A 20,197-nucleotide genomic window follows, 5' to 3' on the forward strand; every position below is an offset into this window, starting at 1 on the left:
AAATGCTCCTATTGGAGCAAAAAAAAAGAAAAAAAAATGCGAATATGTTCTTATTTATTTGAAACACTGAATCTAAAGTGCTACCTACCTCAGCATCTTTAAAAATTTTCCCAAAAATTTTGGCATGCAAACATTTTCGCGCTTCTTTTAACAAGCAGCTCACCTCAGACTCCCGTAACTCACTCACACCTACCACTCCATCGCTATAAGTCGCTCATACCTATTCACTTTTAGTTGACCTTTCTCACTCATGCATTCGGTACAACCATTGACATTATTTCTTTGTGTCTCTCTTTTACTGCCTCCTGTATCACAGTCGCAGTCCCCTTCGTTCTGTCCTACTACTATAGTCTTCTTCCACTGTCACTGCCTCCCTCTTGCTACCTCTTACCGCAAATATCCAATTCCTTCCTAACTACTGTTGCTGTCTCTACTCGCTGTTTCTCCCTCCCCCCCCCCCCTCTCTCTCTCTCTCTTCGTCGTTGTCATTGACATATACTCTGTCACTTTATATCTCTAGCTCTCACTCACTTCCACTTTCTCTTTATTCTCTCCCCTCTCTTCTTCTCTCTTTTCATTGTCACTTTCTGCCTCTGTTAACTATGTTCCATTGTCACTGTGTCCCTCTCTCTCTCTCTCTCTCTCTCATACACACATTACCATTGTCTCCTTCGCTCTTTCTATAAGGCAACCACCGTCTACTATCTTCCAGTGTTTATAACTTTTCCGTCTCTGTGCCGCTGCCACTGCGTTCTTCTCTCTCTGCCATAAAAAAGTGAGAATACATTCACAAGCCAAAATTTTTGAGAAAAATTTTCAAGGGTCTGAGGAGAATATAATGAGGCTGCTGCTAGCCACTTATCGGTCTTTTAAATAAACAGAAATATATTCACATCTTATGCTCCGATAGGAGTATTTTTCAGCTGGTTTCCTTCCGTTCGTTGCTGCACCAAGGAATGTATCTTATAAGAAGAGAAATGCATTGGTCAGTAAAGTTTAGATACTTCGCATATGTGAACTTGAAATAACGCAAAAATAATTTCACACCTCAGTACGGAGTTAACGTGCAGAAAAGTTTGCATGTGCTTCAGTACTATAACATGGAGGTACCAGATAACGTTTTCGCCTCACACCGGATGTAACGTGTGTGTTTGACGTTTACTAGTATGGTAACTTTGAACCTCTGTGTCCTAGAAACGGATAATGATATGAAGATAATTTTCAAGACTGTTAGAGATCGGGATCTTAGGAACATATTGTAAAAATTACAGCCATTTGCTGTGACCAGCCAACTTGGAATCTTAGGTGGGGGTTTCGGTCCGCTAGTGAGGCGAAAACATATAAAATATCTTTTTGTGGGGTCTTTCTGAGGAACCGCCCATGAACTATTGGTGCCTCAATAAGGCCCATGAAGTCCACCACAGATCACATCAAATGCAAAAAGAACTAACATTAAGACAGTCCTTCTTCTGGGCACATAAATGGCCTCTACCCCAAGGCCAATCCAAACACATGAACTTACCATTTTTAATCACCAATAGAACCCGAGGTATGAGTACCAGAAAATCCCGTTTTTGTGACGGCTTTTGGGAACATATTAGGTACGCATACTATCGCATCCATATCGGTAAGCACTGACCATTGGACATAATGGGATACGAATACGATTCCACATAGGGCATGCGCAACAAATTGCTCCTTTTCTAGGAGCAATATTGATGGAGGAACGAAGCGCTGCCAGTAACTGGGAAAAAAATGCAGATCTTTCACGTTTTGGAGAAGAGTGGAGTTATGTCCTTGCATGCAGAGAAGTATCAACACTAGAAAATTGTAGCGATATTCCGGAAGACCATCATAGGAGTGACGCATAGTGTACGGATTTGCAGTTGACCCTCAACATACACAAATATAACATATTGTGGATAAACAGGCAGAAAATCCCATTGTGTTACGATTACACGATTGCAGATGAATCAATGGAAACTGTTACATCCACAAAATATCTTGGACGTTGCTTACGGAGCGTTTGGAAGTGGAGCAACCACATAAAACTAATCATAGATGAGACATATTGCAGATAGATTCATTGGAAGAATGCGAACAGTAGTCCATCCACAAAGGACATAGCTTCGTCCAAAACTTCATCAGACTGGGATCTGTATCAGAAAGGACTGAAAAGGAAAAACAAAAGATCGAAAGAAGTGCATCACGTTTCTTACAGGATAATTTAGTAAGCTTTATGGAGATGATCAGTTAACTCCAATGGCAGACGCTGCAAGAGAGGCGTTCTGCATCATTGTGCAGTTTACTGTGAAAATTCGATAGATGATTCAACCAATATATTTTTCCTTACTACGTGTATCTCGAGAAAAGTCAATGAACGTAAGAGATTTGGGCTTACTCGGAGGCTTGCCAACAATCTTTCTTCCCGCGAACCATTTCTGGCTAGAAGAGGAGATAGCAGTGGTACACAATGTACTCCCGGTCGCACACCGTATGGTGTCTTGCGGAGTATAGATGTCGATGTAGACGCTTATGTAGAGAAACTGCTAGTGCCATGTTATTACACTACGACCTTTATAAAAAAATAAGAACTGCATATAAAAATTAATTTTAGTAAGACCTGTGAGAACGATGTGTATGACATGTTGTGGGGATGTGGGGCTGCTCAAGAGGGTCAGTGAGTGTCTAAGATTCTCCATATGTTCCCATCGGCGTTGGTACGTGGCGACTATAAGAATTCTTTGATAACTTTAACGTGTTTATAAGTTCCCGAAATATTTTGAGCGTCTCATATTTAATTTTAACCTCAACTTTCAGCCTACTTCGTCATCAATTTTGTGTCTTTTAAAAGAGTCTTTAAAATTTTTAAAATAATGTCACTAATAAGAGAGCATAATCCTGCCCAGCCAAAGATAAATACTTACATAACTATAGACCGCCGCCGCCGGGCTTTCTAGACTATTTGTAAACATTAAATTAGCTTTCGTCTGCAAATAAGATATCCTCTTAACAATCTTGGACTCTTGCTAATGTAATGTAAGCAAATTCGAATCATTCCTACGGTTGTCATCGCTACTGTGACGTGGAAACAACAAAAACCTTACTCTGGACGGTCAAACCGGTAGCCAGTTGCTTTCGGACATTAGCTCAGCGCTTTATAGCAAAGCATGCATATGTCACTAAAACAGCTGAGATTGTTGAGAATCTTAACGCAGTAAATGGCGATGTCAGCCCAGAAAATAACGTAAGAACTGCATGCTTGCTAATGATGTGCAAGGCTCTTCCTCCAGTAGATGTGAAAGACACAACGTCAGGCATCGCAGATCTGGGAAACATTGTAGAATGCCGAACTACAATTTTTTTCCTGTTAATCAGACCGTTCATTTAAGAATGACTTTTCTGAAAAGCAAAAATATGTTCAGAAGTCTGCAGTCCTTTTATTAATTACGAGAAACACACAGTTGACTGTTCTAATCTTTACGAGTGGTTTTGCTAAGCACATTACATGCTGTCGTCTTCATGCCTGTTAAGTTCCTAACATACAGCAATTAGTAAATTTCAAAATAAGCAACACATACACATCCATTACTTAAAAAATGTATACTGTCACAGTAGTTTGTGATACCTGTCACCTAGGAAGTATAATAATATTAAAAGGGTTGTTGGACAAGAAACACACTGACACACCCACACACCCACACACACACACACACATTATATATATGAAAGACTACATGTTTGTCTTAAGCCCTTTGTAACCCGAGCACTTCGTTCTTGGTCTTCCACTTTTATTATGCCCTCCTGACTCTTGTACATGTTGTATGTAACCTTATTTTTCTCAGAATTTCAAATATCTTGCATCACTTGGCATTATCGAACGCTTTTCAAAGTCGACATATCCTTTGAGCTTCGCAAGATCCTTCTTTAATCCTGCTTCTACTATCAACTGCAACGTTAGAACTGCCTCTCTGGTGCCTTTGCCTTTATAAAGCCAAATTGATCGTCATATAAGACATTCTCAATCTTCTTCTTCATTCTTCTGCATAATATTCTTGTCAGCAGCTTGGTTGTATGAACTGTTAAACTGGTTGTGTGATAATCCTCGCATTCTGGGCTCTTACGGTATTCGGAATTGTGTGCATGTTTTTCGAAAGTCAGATGGTATATCGCAGACTCATACATTCTATACACCAATGTGAGAAGTCGTTTTGTTGCCATTTCTCCCAAAATTTTAGAAATTCTGATGGAATGTTGTCTATCCCTTCTGCCTTACTAGATTTTACGTCTACCAAAGCTGTTTTAAATTCTGACACTAATACTGGATCCTATATCTCTTCTATAACGACTTATTTCTTCAATCACGTCATCGGAAAAGTCTCCCCCCTCATAGAGACTACAACGTACTCTTTCCATCTATTCACTCTTAACAGCAGAATTCCCGTTTCACTCTTAATGTTACCACCCTAACTTTTAATGCCACCGAAGGTTGTCCTGACTATTTGCTAAGTCAGTCCTTGTGAGAGTCGTTTCATTTTCGATTTCTTCACATTTTTCCTGCAGCCATTTCACCTTAGCTTCCGTGCAATTCTTATTTATTTCATTTCTAAGTGACGTGTATTTTTGTATTCCTGAATTTTCCTGAACAGTTCTTTCATCGATCAACAGAATTATTTATTGTTTTACAGTTGGTTTCTTCGCAGTTATCTTATTTGTTGCTATGTTATTCTTTCCAATTTCTTTGATTGACCTTTTTAGAGATGTCCATTTCTCTTGAAATGAACTGCCTACTGAATTATTCATTATCGCAGTATCTATAGCCTTAGAGAACTTCAGGCGTATCTCCTCATCACTTAATACTTTCGTATCCCACGTCTTTTCGCACTTATTTTTTCTGAGTAATGTCTGTTAAACTTCATCCTACTCTTTATCATTACTAGACTGTGATCTGAGTCTAAATGTGCTCCTGGGTGATCCCTAAGATCTAGTATCAGGGTTCAGAATCTCTGCCTAACCACGATGTAATCTGAAATCTTCCCATATTTCCAGGCCTTTCGCAAGTATACCTCTTCCTCTTATGATACTTGAACAGAGTACTCGCTATTACTAGCTGAAATTTACTGCAGAACTCAATTAGTCTTTCTCCTCTCTCATTCCTAGTACCAAGCTCATATTCTCCTATAGCCTTTTCTTCAGCTCCCTCCCCTCCAAGTGCATTCCAATCTCCCATGACTGTTAGATTTACGTACTGAATTACGCATTCAACATCCTCATGTAGTTTCTCTATCTCTTCATCTTCAGCTTGCGACGTCGGCATGTATACCTAAACTATCGTTGTCGGTGTTGGTTTGCTGTGGATTCTGATGAGAACAACCGTATAACCGAGCTTTCAAAGTAACACACTTGTGCGTTACCTTCCTGTTCATAACGAATCCTACTCCCGTTATATCATATTCTGCTGCTGCTTAAATGCTCATTACCAGTTGAAATGTGCCTCTTTTAGAAAGTGATAAATTTAAGCAAGGTGAGAAAAGCTACGTTTGTTCGGTTTGAGGAAAACAAACGCAGAACTTGTATGGCTACACTGTCGTTGGTTGGCTATTTCAATTTTCACACGCAGCAACTTGATCGGCTAGCTTCATCGGCTAAATTGGAAACGGCGCAACGTATGGAATTTTTTTGATAACAGTTATTTCTTAGCACGCCTTTACAAGCTTTTCAGACTATTTTCAACCGCACGCACGCACGCGCATATATATATATATATATATATATATATATATATATATATATATATATATATATATGTGTGTGTGTGTGTGTGTGTAATGATTCATGTTTCATTTGATGTATCAGAGTTACTATGTTGCCACAGAGGAGGTTGCAATTGACACCAGAAGATGACCTGTAGAGCGAGAGTAGTGAAAAATCAAGAATTATAGATCAGCAATCCTTGACAATAGAAATATGACGTTTTTCAAGCTCTTTCTATCATTCGGCCGTAGCTTTGAGCTGATAATATGCTGTTTCTATTCAGATAATCGAGTGAAATTAAAGCCCACCGTTTGTACAGGAAATTATCAGCGGTAAAGCAAAGAACACTCACTGCGGGAACACGACAGCAGGAGACGACGACTGCAGGAATCTCTCTGTTAAGTGGCGAGGCGTGTATTATTCATGCAACGGACTCGGGCCAAATCTGGTAGAACCTTGACCTCTGAAAGGCTTTGCAGAAGGCCGCCGCTGACATTAAGTGAATCGCAGTGGCGCGGTGGAGGGAGCGGATTGGATCGTTCTCCTCCAGAACGGAGCAAGGAGCAAACATCCAGCCAAGAAAGGGTGAGCGCCTGCGGCAGACGGGGGCGGGGGGCGGAGGAGCGGAGGAGGGAGAGGGGGTATGGTCAGAGGAGGGTGGGTGGGGAGGAGAGAGAGGGCGCTCGGCGAAACCCTCCTCCCACCCACCGCAGCGAGTGCGGACCACTTCATTTGGGCTCCCCAGTGTAGTCTTTTACTGTGATGCCTGGTGAATGGTGGTGCTACGTTTTACTGTGGCGGTTGACCTACATTCCCTCGTAAACAAGCCAACGGGCCTCTGGGGACGCTCTTGCAGCGCGCCAGTACACCGTCCTGGCCATTATTTAGTTTCTTCCGTGCTTTACAAGCTTCGTAATCCGTAAGGAACTACGTGCTGGTCATACGATCTCCTAAAAAGTACGCACTGAATTACATCTGTTTAGCATATGCGTTTGACGGTCCAAATATTTGGTTTGAAGCACGTTACGAGATCAGTGTTTCCAAGTGTTTCTAAGAAAGAAGAAAGTTCTGCGTAAAATGCGCTTACCATTTACCGATTTTCAAACAGGTACTTGTTCTTAGATAAATTAACATGCAAAAATATAAACCAGTGCTACGTTTTGCAGGCGTCGTGGCTCTTTTAATTCGAAGTAATGAAAATTAAAAGACCTTCTGAATGAAATAAGAGCCTTTGTTAGAATTTTTCTTTAAACTTTCTGCAGTAACTATGTCCTGATAACGTTGTCCATAAGTGTTGTAATACTCCCACAGTAAAAAAAAATTATTTTACGTAATGTAAATCAATCGTTAATAGAATAGTGTCTCTTCATAAATGGAGGATTCACTGCCTATCGGCAACAGCGTCTAATATTTATTTTATAACTTGGAAATATAAGGTTCATCTAGGGATTCATTTGATTCATGAGGCAAAAAGAATTTCAGTAACTGCGATGTTTATGCTGATGATCTATTCATCACACAGAATATTGAAGATTAGTCGCAATAGAAATATTTTATGCGATAATACAATAGTTTTTTTGAGTAAGTCCACTTACTGTTTCCGCAGCTCTTCCGTTGCGTGCTACGGCTGCCATTGCATTACTGTTGATCGTAATCGGTTCGGTGTTTGAATACGGTAGCCTATGAAAATTGCAGCTAAACATGTTTCTTCCGTCTATGTCACGGTTTCCGAGGTAGTTTCTAGGTTGGGATCTAAGCACACCTTAAATTACTGAGTGAAACTGGCAACACTGAAATTTATAATCTGTTTCTCACATTTATTTTACTCTTTTTTCGGAATGTCTCGCGATTGCCAAGATAGTGGTTAGTGTGCGACCAGTTTAAACTGCTGCAACTGAAACGATCCTTACAACCACTGTCACGACAAAGCCCTCGCTGTGTTTGAGGTCGTAACTAGCCTGTGACCTCATTTCTCAGCCTAAATTCGTGCGAATGAAATAAAACACCAGCTACCTTCTTTTACGAAGCATAGGAAATTACGAATGAGCAATGTGATTCGCTACCCATATCCTATGATTCATGGTATTCACATAATTCAGCACGTAAACCGTTACCAACAGCAGCACGCAACGCAAAAGCCGCGGGAACCGTAAGTGCTTCTTTATCGTTTATTATTATAGAGAAAGTAAAGACGTTAGTTACTTGCGATTGTTTCGTGTAACGAGGATATGAACAAGGAACAAGCTTCGAAAATTTGGAAGTATATTCGGAAACACAGTAATATACATGCATTGAAACCCAAAACTCAGACGAACACATACGACTACACAAAAGTTCATTTTAGATGCAGCTTTAGCGTTTACGAACGGTTGGTGAGGTCCAAATCCAAAAAAAAATAGCAATCGACTTTTTGAGAGGAACTCTCTGATAAAAAGGAAAATCCCTAAGGTAGAATCACATTTTAGCAAAATAGAAAGCTGAAAGAGAAGATTATAAGAGCATCTGCTGAAGACGCATAGTTTTAGATTTCTGTTAGTATTCAAAAGTAATTCTTCTTAAAAATAGGGGTATGGGACTGACATTAGCGAAATGGGCACCTGGATAGGATTTATCGTAACATAGTCACTAAAGAGAAGAAGAATATGAAGAAGATAATTAACTGATCACTGTATTCCAAGGGTAAAGTCTAGTCATTTTACATCTTACCTTCTCCAGTTCAAATATTTCCATTTTGAATTGGGACTCATCCCCAAAGTCTCAATATTCGTCTGAAATCGACGTTTTGAAGAAATGAAACTGCTTACGGTTGTGATTACTTGTAGTTTTGAGAAGGAAGTAGCAAACATCACAGGCGATCTTTTGGCTGTACTACTTGATCTTGCAAGTGAAGCAGGAAAAATGTAAAAAAATGAAAGATATAAGTTTTAATGGAAAAACAATTAGAGAAGTAGATCCTTTCAGGTATCTAGGAAGTAAATTAGCCAATAAAGGAAACATCAAAATTTCGGATGGAAAAGAATTTTTTTCGAAATTTTATAACTGTGTATCAGACAAGCATAAATTGATAAATACCTACCAAAGCAAAGATCATTATATACAAGTCATTATCTTCCAGTTTTGACCTATGGATCAGAATGTTGAACTTGAGCATAGAAATAACTGAAATGAATGCAAGCAACAGAGATGGTCTTTCTACGAGGGATCCTGGGTAAGACGAGACGGGACAGGATAAGGAATGAAAAATAGGAAAGAACCTGAAATTCAAGCCCCCTAAAAGCAACCGTGGAGAGAGATAATTTTTAATGGTTTGGCCACATTAAAAGAAAGCCACCAGAAAGACTTCCAAGATGAGCCTTAGATTGGACAGAATCTGGACGAAGACCAATTGGAAGACAGCGAACTGCTGTATGATTGACTGTGATAGAAAAGAAAAGCTTCGAAGAAGCTCTGTGAACGACCGGTATAAGCAGAAACGTTTCAGGAAGAAGACGAAGAAGAAGAAGAAGAAGAAGATAATGATGATGATGATGAAAATGAAGTGTCTTACGAAGTTTCGGCCAAGTTTGGTTCTAGCGTATTAAAATTATTTTAATTCAGTCGTATCATCGTATCACACACATCTCAGGAAGCAGACAAAATGTCCCTATGACATCCAAAAAAAGAAAAAAAAAACATTCGTGGGACGTCAATACAAATTCATCATTATTAGAATTACAAAATAATTACAGTTCAGTAACTATGTATCGTGGTTGAACTGACAATAAAAAATTTACCGCGCACTCTGAAAAGAAACTGTGATGACAGACAGAAAAAGTTTAGTTATTGCAAGGCGAAAACCCTTTCTCTACAGTGTTCTAAAATAGTACAGTATTAGAGCCAACAATGTAAAAATCAAATATCCAGCATATGTACTTCCGTTCCACTTTCAATATGGTATCTACATACGTCCCAGAAATATATTTGCATTTTCTTTTGTTGAGTTTACGTCGCTAGTTGAAACGGCTTCAAATAAGGCAAGCTGTTAATGAGAGGAAAATGGAAACTGATTAATTAAACACAAATGTCATTTATGAAGCTTTAACGGAGATTAATTTATGAAAGTTTCAGAGCGCATTCGTATTTTATGCAATATGTATCACCATCACAGAGTTCACATGTTGAAATGTCTGCAGTAACATCCCATTATGAAGTTGCTCGTCATGTAAGCCTTGATTTCCTTTATTTCAACGTTTTTTGTATATTTACTACGATTCTTTCTCTGGAAAACTTTTAGTTTACATTTTTTAATACACTTAATACCATTTCGAATATTTTAATTGCTGCAGTTCAGTATTGTTTCAGCCATTATGCAACAGTAATTTCCGAAAAATTACCGATATAATGACCTCCAGATTTCCATCAAATTATAGTTTTTTTTCCAAAGGTGTCATTTTAACAGGTATCAGTGTAACAATTAACTAACTATGGTTTTAAGGAACATAAGTCAACGGATCTGACTCCACACATATAGAGTGAAGGTGAAACAAAACTAACAGGTAAGTGATAAAGAACGTTTCTTCCCTTCTATGGAATTCCATCAGCACCACCTGACGACGGCGGAACGGTTATTCGCCGAAATATCGTGGAACTTCGTCGATCGGATCCGGCTGGACACCCGAGAACCTTGGACACAACACATTCGCCGGGAAAGCCTCAGATCACATAGGTTTTGCTTTTGTTTATTTTTTAACATACTCCACTACAATCTTCGTAATACCAAGTGTATGTATTATGTGTGTGTGTGTGTGTGTGTGTGAGAGAGAGAGAGAGAGAGAGAGAGAGAGAGTAGAGAGGGGGGGGGGGAGGTGTGTAGTGTAACGTTTGTGTCGTATGGTGGTGATGATGATGATGATGATCACCATCAACAGTGTCACATGCCCTGCTCTCGCACCGAGCGAGGTGGCGCAGTGGTTAGCACACTGGACTCGCATTCGGGAGTACGACGGTTCAATCCCGTCTCCGGCCATCCTGATTTAGGTTTTCCGTGATTTCCCTAAATCGCTTCAGACAAATGCCGGGATGGTTCCTTTGAAAGGGCACGGCCGATTTCCTTCCCCATCCTTCCCTCACCCAACCTTGCGCTCCGTCTCTAATGACCTCGTTGTCGATGGGACGTTAAACACTACTCTCCTCCTCCTCCGCCCTGCTCTCATAAACATTACGGAGAGGTCTGGTATTTAAACTAGGATCAGAAACCTTACGCCAACACCTCTGCTCTTCTTACCGGCCAAATAATGGCAGTGAAAATTTTTCCATCGGCAGCATTCGAAGCGACTTAGCACAGGTCGAACGCCACAGTACAAGCATGTGTTAGGGATCTCGTATCAATCGATTTACAGAGAAAGTTTCGAGAATATGTTGAAAATTGCGGAGAGCTATAATTTACTGTCAAAAAGAAAGGACATTTAAGCATGGAAGTTGAACCAAAATATTGGTATGGAAGCAAATAATAGGCATGCCATTGGTTGGATAACAAAAATTGATGAAGAAATATGAGGTGTTATTTAGGAGTTTAAATGTGGCTACCGATCATTGGGGGAAGTGGCAACAAAACGACTATTCACGTTGGTGTGTAGAATATATGAGTCTGGCGATATACCATCTGACTTTCGGAAAAGCATCATCCACACAATTCCGAAGACGGCAAAAGCTGACAAGTGCGAGAATTATCGCACAATCAGCTTAACAGCTCATGCATCGAAGCTGCTTACAAGAATAATATACAGAAGAATAGAAAAGAAAATTGAGAATGCGCTAGGTGACGATCAGTTTGGCTTTAGGAAAAGTAAAGGGACGAGAGAGGCAATTCTGACGTTACGGCTAATAATGGAAGCAAGGCTACAGAAAAATCAAGACACTTTCATAGGATTTGTCGACCTGGAAAAAGCGTTCGACAATATAAAATGGTGCAAGCTGTTCGAGATTCTGAAAAAAGTAGGGGTAAGCTATAGGGAGAGACGGGTCATATACAATATGTACAACAACCAAGACGGAATAATAAGAGTGGACGATCAAGAACGAAGTGCTCGTATTAAGAAGGGTGTAAGACAAGTCTGCAGCCTTTCGCCCCTACTCTTCAATCTGTACATCGAGGAAGCAATGATGGAAATAAAAGAAAGGTTCAGGAGTGGAATTAAAATACAACGTGAAAGGATATCAGTGATACGATTCGCTGATGACATTGTTATCCTGAGTGAAAGTGAAGAAGAATTAAATGATCTGCTGAACGGAATGAACAGTCAAATGAGTACACAGTATGGTTTGAGAGTAAATCGGAGAAAGACGAAGGTAATGAGGAGCAGTAGAAATGAGAACAGGATTGATGGTCACGAAGTCAATGAAGTTAAGGAATTCTGCCACCTAGGCAGTAAAACAACCAATGACGGACATCAAAAGCAGACTCGCTATGGCAAAAAAGGCATTTCTGGCCAAGAGAAGTCTACTAATATCAAATACCGGCCTTAATTTGAGGAAGAAATTTCTGAGGATGTACGTCTGGAGTACAGCATTGTATGGTAGTGAAACATGGACTGTGGGAAAACCGGAACAGAAGAGAATCGAAGCATTTGGGATGTGGTGCTACAGACGAATGTTGAAAATTTGGTGGACTGATAAGGTAAGGAATGAGGAGGTTCTACGCAGAGTCGGAGAGGAAAGGAATATGTGGAAAACACTGATAAGGAGAAGGGACAGTATGATAGGACATCTGCTAAGACATGAGGGAATGACTTCCATGGTACTACAGGGAGCTGTAGAGGGCAAAAACTGTAGAGGAAGACAGAGATTGGAATACGTCAAGCAAATAATTGAGGACGTAGGTTGCAAATGCTACTCTGAGATGAAGAGGTTAGCACAGGAAAGGAATTCGTGGCGGGCCGCATCAAACCAGTCAGTAGACTGAGGACAAAAAAAAAAAAAAAAAAAAAAAAAAAAAAAAAAAAAAAAAAAAAAAAAAACGATACAGATCAGGCACTTGACGCAGAAGCTCACATGCTTAAGGTACATTATCTAATCAAAAGAATCCAGACACCTGTTAGACATTAATACAAGGCAGATGATGATGGTGATGTTTGGTTTGTGGGGCGCTCAAGTGCACGGTCAAAATGGTTCAAATGGCTCTGAGTATTATGGGACTTAACTCCTGAGGTCATCAGTCCCCTAGAACTTAGAACTACTTAAACCTAACTAACCTAAGGACATCACACACATCCATGCTCGAGGCAGGATTGGAACCTGCGACAGTAGCGGTCGCGCGGTTCCAGACTGAAGCGCCTAGAACCGCTCGGTCACAGCGGCCGGCTCTGGTTCGTGTTAATTAGTTCGATTATTGAGACATGATTAAGTAAAGTTTTCAATTCACATGGCTTGCGTTCAGAAGACACAGATACCACTCCTTTGTCATTTCAATAATTAATCTCATGGCAGAGTCATATTTCTAATTAGTAAGTTTTGTGAAGATGGTTATAATTGTTGAGCGAGGTATCAGAGTTTCAGTGTAGTTTTTTAATCATGGTCTCTTCTACACCATTTAGTAAATGCAATTTTCTCCATCGTCTCCTCACAAAAGAAATGAATTTTTAATTGCGTGTTCCCGCACTGCACTCTACGAAAGACAGTGACCAAAACTGAAGCTTAATATGCTTAGAATAGCTGCACGTCCTTGCGTTACACTAGGCGTGGCTTTTTTCCCGTTAGCAAGTCTGCTGCTTCGCTGTACGTTTATGTTCATCTCTTTCGAGCTGTACCGAGTGTCCGTTGCCGCAGGTAAGCCATTCAAAAATTAGTTAGGGCCAGTTTAACATCACAGTCAGAATACAGCAGGATCATTTACAGTTAGCTTTGCATTTCAAAGCTGTTATCAGATTAAATTTTGGTAAAGTCGTTTCAGATTTCATTTCTTATACAGACAGAATTATTTTTACCGTGCAGTGTTACATTTGGGTGTGTATCATTTAGTGACTGAAATTCATTTAGCCAAGGCATTTGCACAGAAAATTTCTTTTAGTTACTCTTTCAAAATACGATTTGTAATTTTATGTAGCATTTTTACTCTGTTAGCTTCGAGTGCTGAAACTGCAATTCACGTACTATGACGACATGCATTGTAGCACTGTGCACTGCACTGCAGAATTCAGTTTCATAAGACAGCTCATTTAGTATATAGTTTTTCGTTTTCTAAGTAGTTTGGTAGAAGTTTATTCAAATAGAGTTACATAGTTTGAGACTGTTTTGGAGACTCTCTTCAACAGAGAGCTTATACGTAATTATACCACTTGCATTGTTTAAGATTAGAACATACGCGCGCGCACACACACACACACACACACACACACACACACACACACACACACACACACTGAAACGTCCCCTTAGAAAAATTTATGAATGACTGTGCCGATAAACGTCTTACATTATTTGCTTTTCAAACAGCTGAGCAAAACTGAACGTACTCAGACATTACTCTCTTTACTTATTCTGATCAACACCAAACTGACACACAATATATTTAGCGCAACGCAATCTGACTTTCAAAAATCCCTACAAAAGAATGGTCCTGACTAACAATAACCTATACCTTTCATGAATCACTTACCTCACAAAAATCTTCGTTACTCGAACTAATGCAATACACCGAGCGCCAATACTGCCAGTTAAATAAAAGATTCTAACTACTGATAGGCATAGCTAGCAAATGAAAGATTTTGATAAAGAACAAACAACGTATTTACCTTAATAGTGTTCAAAAGTCATTATATATATATACACTCCTGGAAATTGAAGGGGAAGGGGAAACTTTATTGACACATTCCTGGGGTCAGATACATCACATGATCACACTGACAGAACCACAGGCACATAGACACAGGCAACAGAGCATGCACAATGTCGGCACTAGTACAGTGTATATCCACCTTTCGCAGCAATGCAGGCTGCTATTCTCCCATGGAGACGATCGTAGAGATGCTGGATGTAGTCCTGTGGAACGGCTTGCCATGCCATTTCCACCTGGCGCCTCAGTTGGACCAGCGTTCGTGCTGGACGTGCAGACTTCGTGAGACGACGCTTCATCCAGTCCCAAACATGCTCAATGGGGGACAGATCCGGAGATCTTGCTGGCCAGGGTAGTTGACTTACACCTTCTAGAGCACGTTGGGTGGCACGGGATACACGCGGACGTGCATTGTCCTGTTGGAACAGCAAGTTCCCTTGCCGGTCTAGGAATGGTAGAACGATGGGTTCGATGACGGTTTGGATGTACCGTGCACTATTCAGTGTCCCCTCGACGATCACCAGTGGTGTACGGCCAGTGTAGGAGATCGCTCCCCACACCATGATGCCGGGTGTTGGCCCTGTGTGCCTCGGTCGTATGCAGTCCTGATTGTGGCGCTCACCTGCACGGCGCCAAACACGCATACGACCATCATTGGCACCAAGGCAGAAGCGACTCTCATCGCTGAAGACGACACGTCTCCATTCGTCCCTCCATTCACGCCTGTCGCGACACCACTGGAGGCGGGCTGCACGATGTTGGGGCGTGAGCGGAAGACGGCCTAACGGTGGTCGGGACTGTAGCCCAGCTTCATGGAGACGGTTGCGAATGGTCCTCGCCGACACCCCAGGAGTAACAGTGTCCCTAATTTGCTGGGAAGTGGCGGTGCGGTCCCCTACGGCACTGCGTAGGATCCTACGGTCTTGGCGTGCATCCGTGCGTCGCTGCGGTCCGGTCCCAGGTCGACGGGCACGTGCACCTTCCGCCGACCACTGGCGACATCATCGATGTACTGTGGAGACCTCTCGCCCCACGTGTTGAGCAATTCGGCGGTACGTCCACCCGGCCTCCCGCATGCCCACTATACGCCCTCGCTCAAAGTCCGTCAACTGCACATACGGTTCACGTCCACGCTGTCGCAGCATGCTACCAGTGTTAAAGACTGCGATGGAGCTCCGTATGCCACGGCAAACTGGCTGACACTGACGGCGGCGGTGCACAAATGCTGCGCAGCTAGCGCCATTCGACGGCCAACACCGCGGTTCCTGGTGTGTCCGCTGTGCCGTGCGTGTGATAATTGCTTGTACAGCCCTCTCGCAGTGTCCGGAGCAAGTATGGTGGGTCTGACACACCAGTGTCAATGTGTTCTTTTTTCCATTTCCAGGAGTGTATATATATATATCAGTTCATGACATCCAGTCTTACAAATTTACTGTCTGTGTCCAGATCATCCAGATCATCCGCCCTCAAAACTCCGCCATCTCTCTCTCCACATCCACCACTGCTGGCGGCTCACCTCCAACTGCGCAACGCTACGCGCTGTTCACATCCAAATGCCCAACACTACAACAGCGACTATTTCAACAATGCCCAACAGCCACAGACTGCACACAGAAAAGCCAGTGATTTTCATACAGAGCGCTAGATGGCGTTACCAACACAAAAACCTAAACAGCCTACTTACAACACACACACGCAACACACACACACAAAAACGCGCGCGTGCGTGCGATGTTTTAAATAGGGAACTAGTCCAGTTCAGTTCAGAACAGCTTTAGTTCACAATACTCAACTTATTATTTATCTCCATACAGAGAAGCTACACAATATGGAGATGCATAATGTTGCATGGGCTTTCTGACTTTAATTCTTTGAACACAGTATACTAACAGGTCAATGTTTTCTACACCTCCCGCCGTCTTGAACCCCCTCACCCCCTGGTTGCTCCTCTCCTCTCCCATCCCCGCCCCCTGCCACGTCTTCACCGTTGTGTCCCCCCTACCCTCCATCTCTACACCCTCCATCTCCTTTCCCAAGGTGGCTTCCGTCAACTCCCCCTCCCGGATGATGCCCTCTCTCCCTCCATTTATCCTTCCTATCAACTCTGATCCTCAATCCCCCTCCTTTCCTCTGTCCTTTCCCTGGGCTCCCTCTTCCCCCCCCCCTTCCGTCCTGTTTTCTCCCCACTAAACCTCTCCCTACCTCCCTTCTCCCCCCCAGTCCTTTTGTATTCCCCTCCTCTGCCTACCCCATTCCCTGTCGCATCTGCCCCCCACCCCTCTTATGGGTCCTCATCCTCCTTCAGCTCCTTTCCCGGCTCCCCCCTTCGCTTTTACTCTCCTTTCCCCCCTTTTTTGTTTTCCCATCTTCTGTCCAGGTTCCCCCCACCTGCTCTCGACTGTGGTGTCACATTTGCCACCTTTTTAGTGCAGTGTTCCAGTGACTATTCAGTGTTGTTTGTCTTTCTCGTGTTGCGAACAGAAACCATGCTGTCGCTAGGTGTGAATTTTATGTCCTTTGCGAACAGAATCCAGACTGTCGCCGTGTTTTTTTAATTGTCTATTGTTTTCCCTGTCTGCTTCGTTTGTATTTTTCTTAGCGTCATCATCCCTGTGTTGTTAAGTTCCACGATTTCTTTTCGCCTTGTTACTCTCTAAGTCTCCGATTTTATCGCCTGTTTTTTTATTTGTTCTCTTGATCTTTGTCACAAAATCTGTCGGCTGAAGAGCGGAATACTAAGCTGCTGCCAGCCCGCCCCCTTCGGGGGGAATTGAAATTCAATAAATGAAAAAAAAGTCAATGTTATTCTGACACTTACTCGTTTTTTCAGGGTAGCATTCGCCCCTGACTTAATTTTTGTGGGTGACAATACGGGACCGCATAGAGAAGCCCAGGTGGAGGATCTCTGGGCACTAGAGGAAATTCAGTAAATGACTGGCTTGTCCCATGCTCTAACTAAAATACTGTCGAGCACGTGTGGATGATTTGAGGAGACATATTTAACACGTCCACACGCGCCAACGATCATCCACCAATCGTCAACTGTGCTGGTGGAGCAGTGGAACGCCCTACCATAAGAGCTCTGTGCCAACCTTGTGACCAGCATGAGAGCACATTGCAGAGTACACATTGCTGACCGTCGTGATCGCACACCCTGTTAGAAACCATGTCTCGCCTTTCGTAATGTCCAGGATAACATGTTATACCGCGGTGGCTTCAGTGGAATTATTGTCTTTGAATAAATGTGTCAGTTCTGTCCATCTCCTTGTGTATTTCTTTCAGTTAACTTATCAACTATACTGCAGCAGTTTTCTGTACATATCGTCCAAGTTTTATAGAGCTATGTTACTTGGTAGTGGGACATCATATTTAGTTACCTTCGTCCCTACGTTATGCGTACCCACTGTACGAGCATATTACTCGGGTAGGTTAATTATCACCTCGAAAGAATGAAGTCATGCAATTATTTTTTGTGGAGTACCGCACGGTATTTCGTTTTCGGTACCTGCGGAAGTGCTGCAATTGTAACAGGTGAATCTAGATGAACTAGTTATGCGTCTGTATTGGCCTGATACAACAGCAAACAAATTACCGTACGACACTCATCTTCATCAACTGTCTTCTCTAGCAGTGAGCTGTGATGCTGTCGTGCGGTGATTTGAGTGTGTACCAGGGCTGCAGATATATGGCACCAAATAAAAAATTACGTAACTTTATTTCCTCGGTGTGCTAATTAAAAGTCTGTGACTGCACCACGTATTTGGCTCTTTTTGCGTTTTTACAAATTACGTTCTAACTACCTCAACATGAAACTTGCTGGCAGATTAAAAATGTGTGCCGGACCGAGACTCGAACTCGGGACCTTTATCATTAGCGGGCAAGTGCCCGCGAAAGGCAAAGGTCCCGAGTTCGAGTCTCGGTCTGGCATACAGTTTTAATCTGCCAGTAAGTTTCATATCAGCGCACACTCCGCTGCAGGGGGAAAATCTCATTCTACCTCAACATGTTTGTATCCCAACCTAAGAAATCAATCATATCATTGGAGTGTTAGTCAATGTGTTGTGTGTGTGTGTGTGTGTATGTTTGTTTGGGAGGGGGGTAAGACATGATTAGACATCTTTTATTTACGAAGATAAGTGTTGCTCATTATAATCCGTAAAATATCTTGAAGCGAAGGCTAGCTAAGTGGGTAATATCAGAGCGCCCCACAAAAGTAAAATCTTGATGCCTCTCCACTCTAATTCCTTCCCAACTCCTTATAGGAACTGATCTTCAAAGAGATACAGGAGGATTAGCTTCTGTGAGGCAGTTAGGCGGATTAGCGGTATCGACCTTCTGAAAGCGTCGCGCAACACCTGTTGTGGTGGCAGTGAGCTGTTGGTTCAGTGGTAGCGTGCCTGAGAGCGCGCCTGCTACAGTCTAGGAAATGATCACGACCCGTTTACCCGCGAAATCCTCGGCGGCCGCTGTGAGTCACGCAGGCGTTTACGGCTGGCCGCAGCGGCGCTCCGTAGCTCACCGGCCGGCCTCGGCTGTCGCCGCGGTAGCACGTGCTCCCAGTGACACACGCCTACACGGCGGAGGAGCGCGCCGCTTCCCAGAGGCCGTCTTCCACACCGGCTGGCAACCCACAGCTCCACTGGATACACGTTCACATTTTCCAGCACTGTTTGTGACTCGCAGTGGAGGCATAAATTACAGCGGGTCACCGAGTCTGCCCACCTCTCAAACGACTGTAGTACAGGTTTCGAGTACACGTATGGCGGGCTGTGAAATGAAAACCGAACACACGCCGCAACGGGACCATTGAATGGTTCCATTCAAAACTAATCGTCACAAGCGTTCAGACATTTATCCCACTGGGAGACAGGGCGATCGGATCCTGTTTCGGCCGCTGACAGATCCACAACCGCATCCACTCTTACACTTCATCGTCCGACTGAAACCGACGTCCACGGATGTCTTTCTTCAAGTCGGCAAAGATGTGAAAATCATACGGCGGAAGATACGGGCCGTATGGCAAAGACGTGGAAATCAGACGGTGAAAGGTCAGGGCTGTACATTGGATGTTTCAGTGTTTTCCACCAAAATCTCTGAAGCGTAGCCTTCGTCCGACTGGCAGTTTGGGGGCGGGAGTTATCGTGCAACAGGTTGCTTCCGTACGACAGCATTTATGGACTATATGTTTCTGCAAAGTGTCTCCATAGTGCTGCGCATTGACTGTGGTTCCGCGCTCGAGGAACTCAACGAGAAGAGGGCCCCTGCAGTCGAATGGGGACATCACGACCTCACCGATACTTGTGAAAAACATTGGATTTTAGCGGAGGAGATGCTGCATGTTTCCACTGCTGGCTCTGCCATCGGGCTGTCGGACGGAATCGTCCTGTTGCACTATAATCCAACCCCCATACAGCCAATCTGACAAAGGCTACACGTCAGCGCTTTGGTTGGGAAAAACTACGCCGTCCTCCTTACAGTCCGGATCACGTCTTTGGCGACGTGAAGAAAGACATGTGTGGACATCGGTTTCAGTCGGACGAGGAAGTGCGCTCCTCAAGTATTTGCGAAAGTTCGACGTTGTCTTGAGCCCGCTGAATTCCATACGACAGCGCAAGCCATCTAGTAACGGCGTGA

General features: G+C 42.8%; 1 protein-coding gene across 1 annotated transcript in view; it reads right to left on the reverse strand.

The window, feature by feature from the left end:
- LOC124775839 (ubiquitin-conjugating enzyme E2Q-like protein 1) overlaps nucleotides 1-20,197 on the reverse strand; it is a 641,480-nt gene that overhangs the window by 574,857 nt on the left and 46,426 nt on the right. The window lies entirely within an intron of this gene.

This window comes from Schistocerca piceifrons, chromosome 2 (assembly GCF_021461385.2).
Source record: "Schistocerca piceifrons isolate TAMUIC-IGC-003096 chromosome 2, iqSchPice1.1, whole genome shotgun sequence".
In the NCBI taxonomy this organism is placed as follows: domain Eukaryota; kingdom Metazoa; phylum Arthropoda; class Insecta; order Orthoptera; family Acrididae; genus Schistocerca; species Schistocerca piceifrons.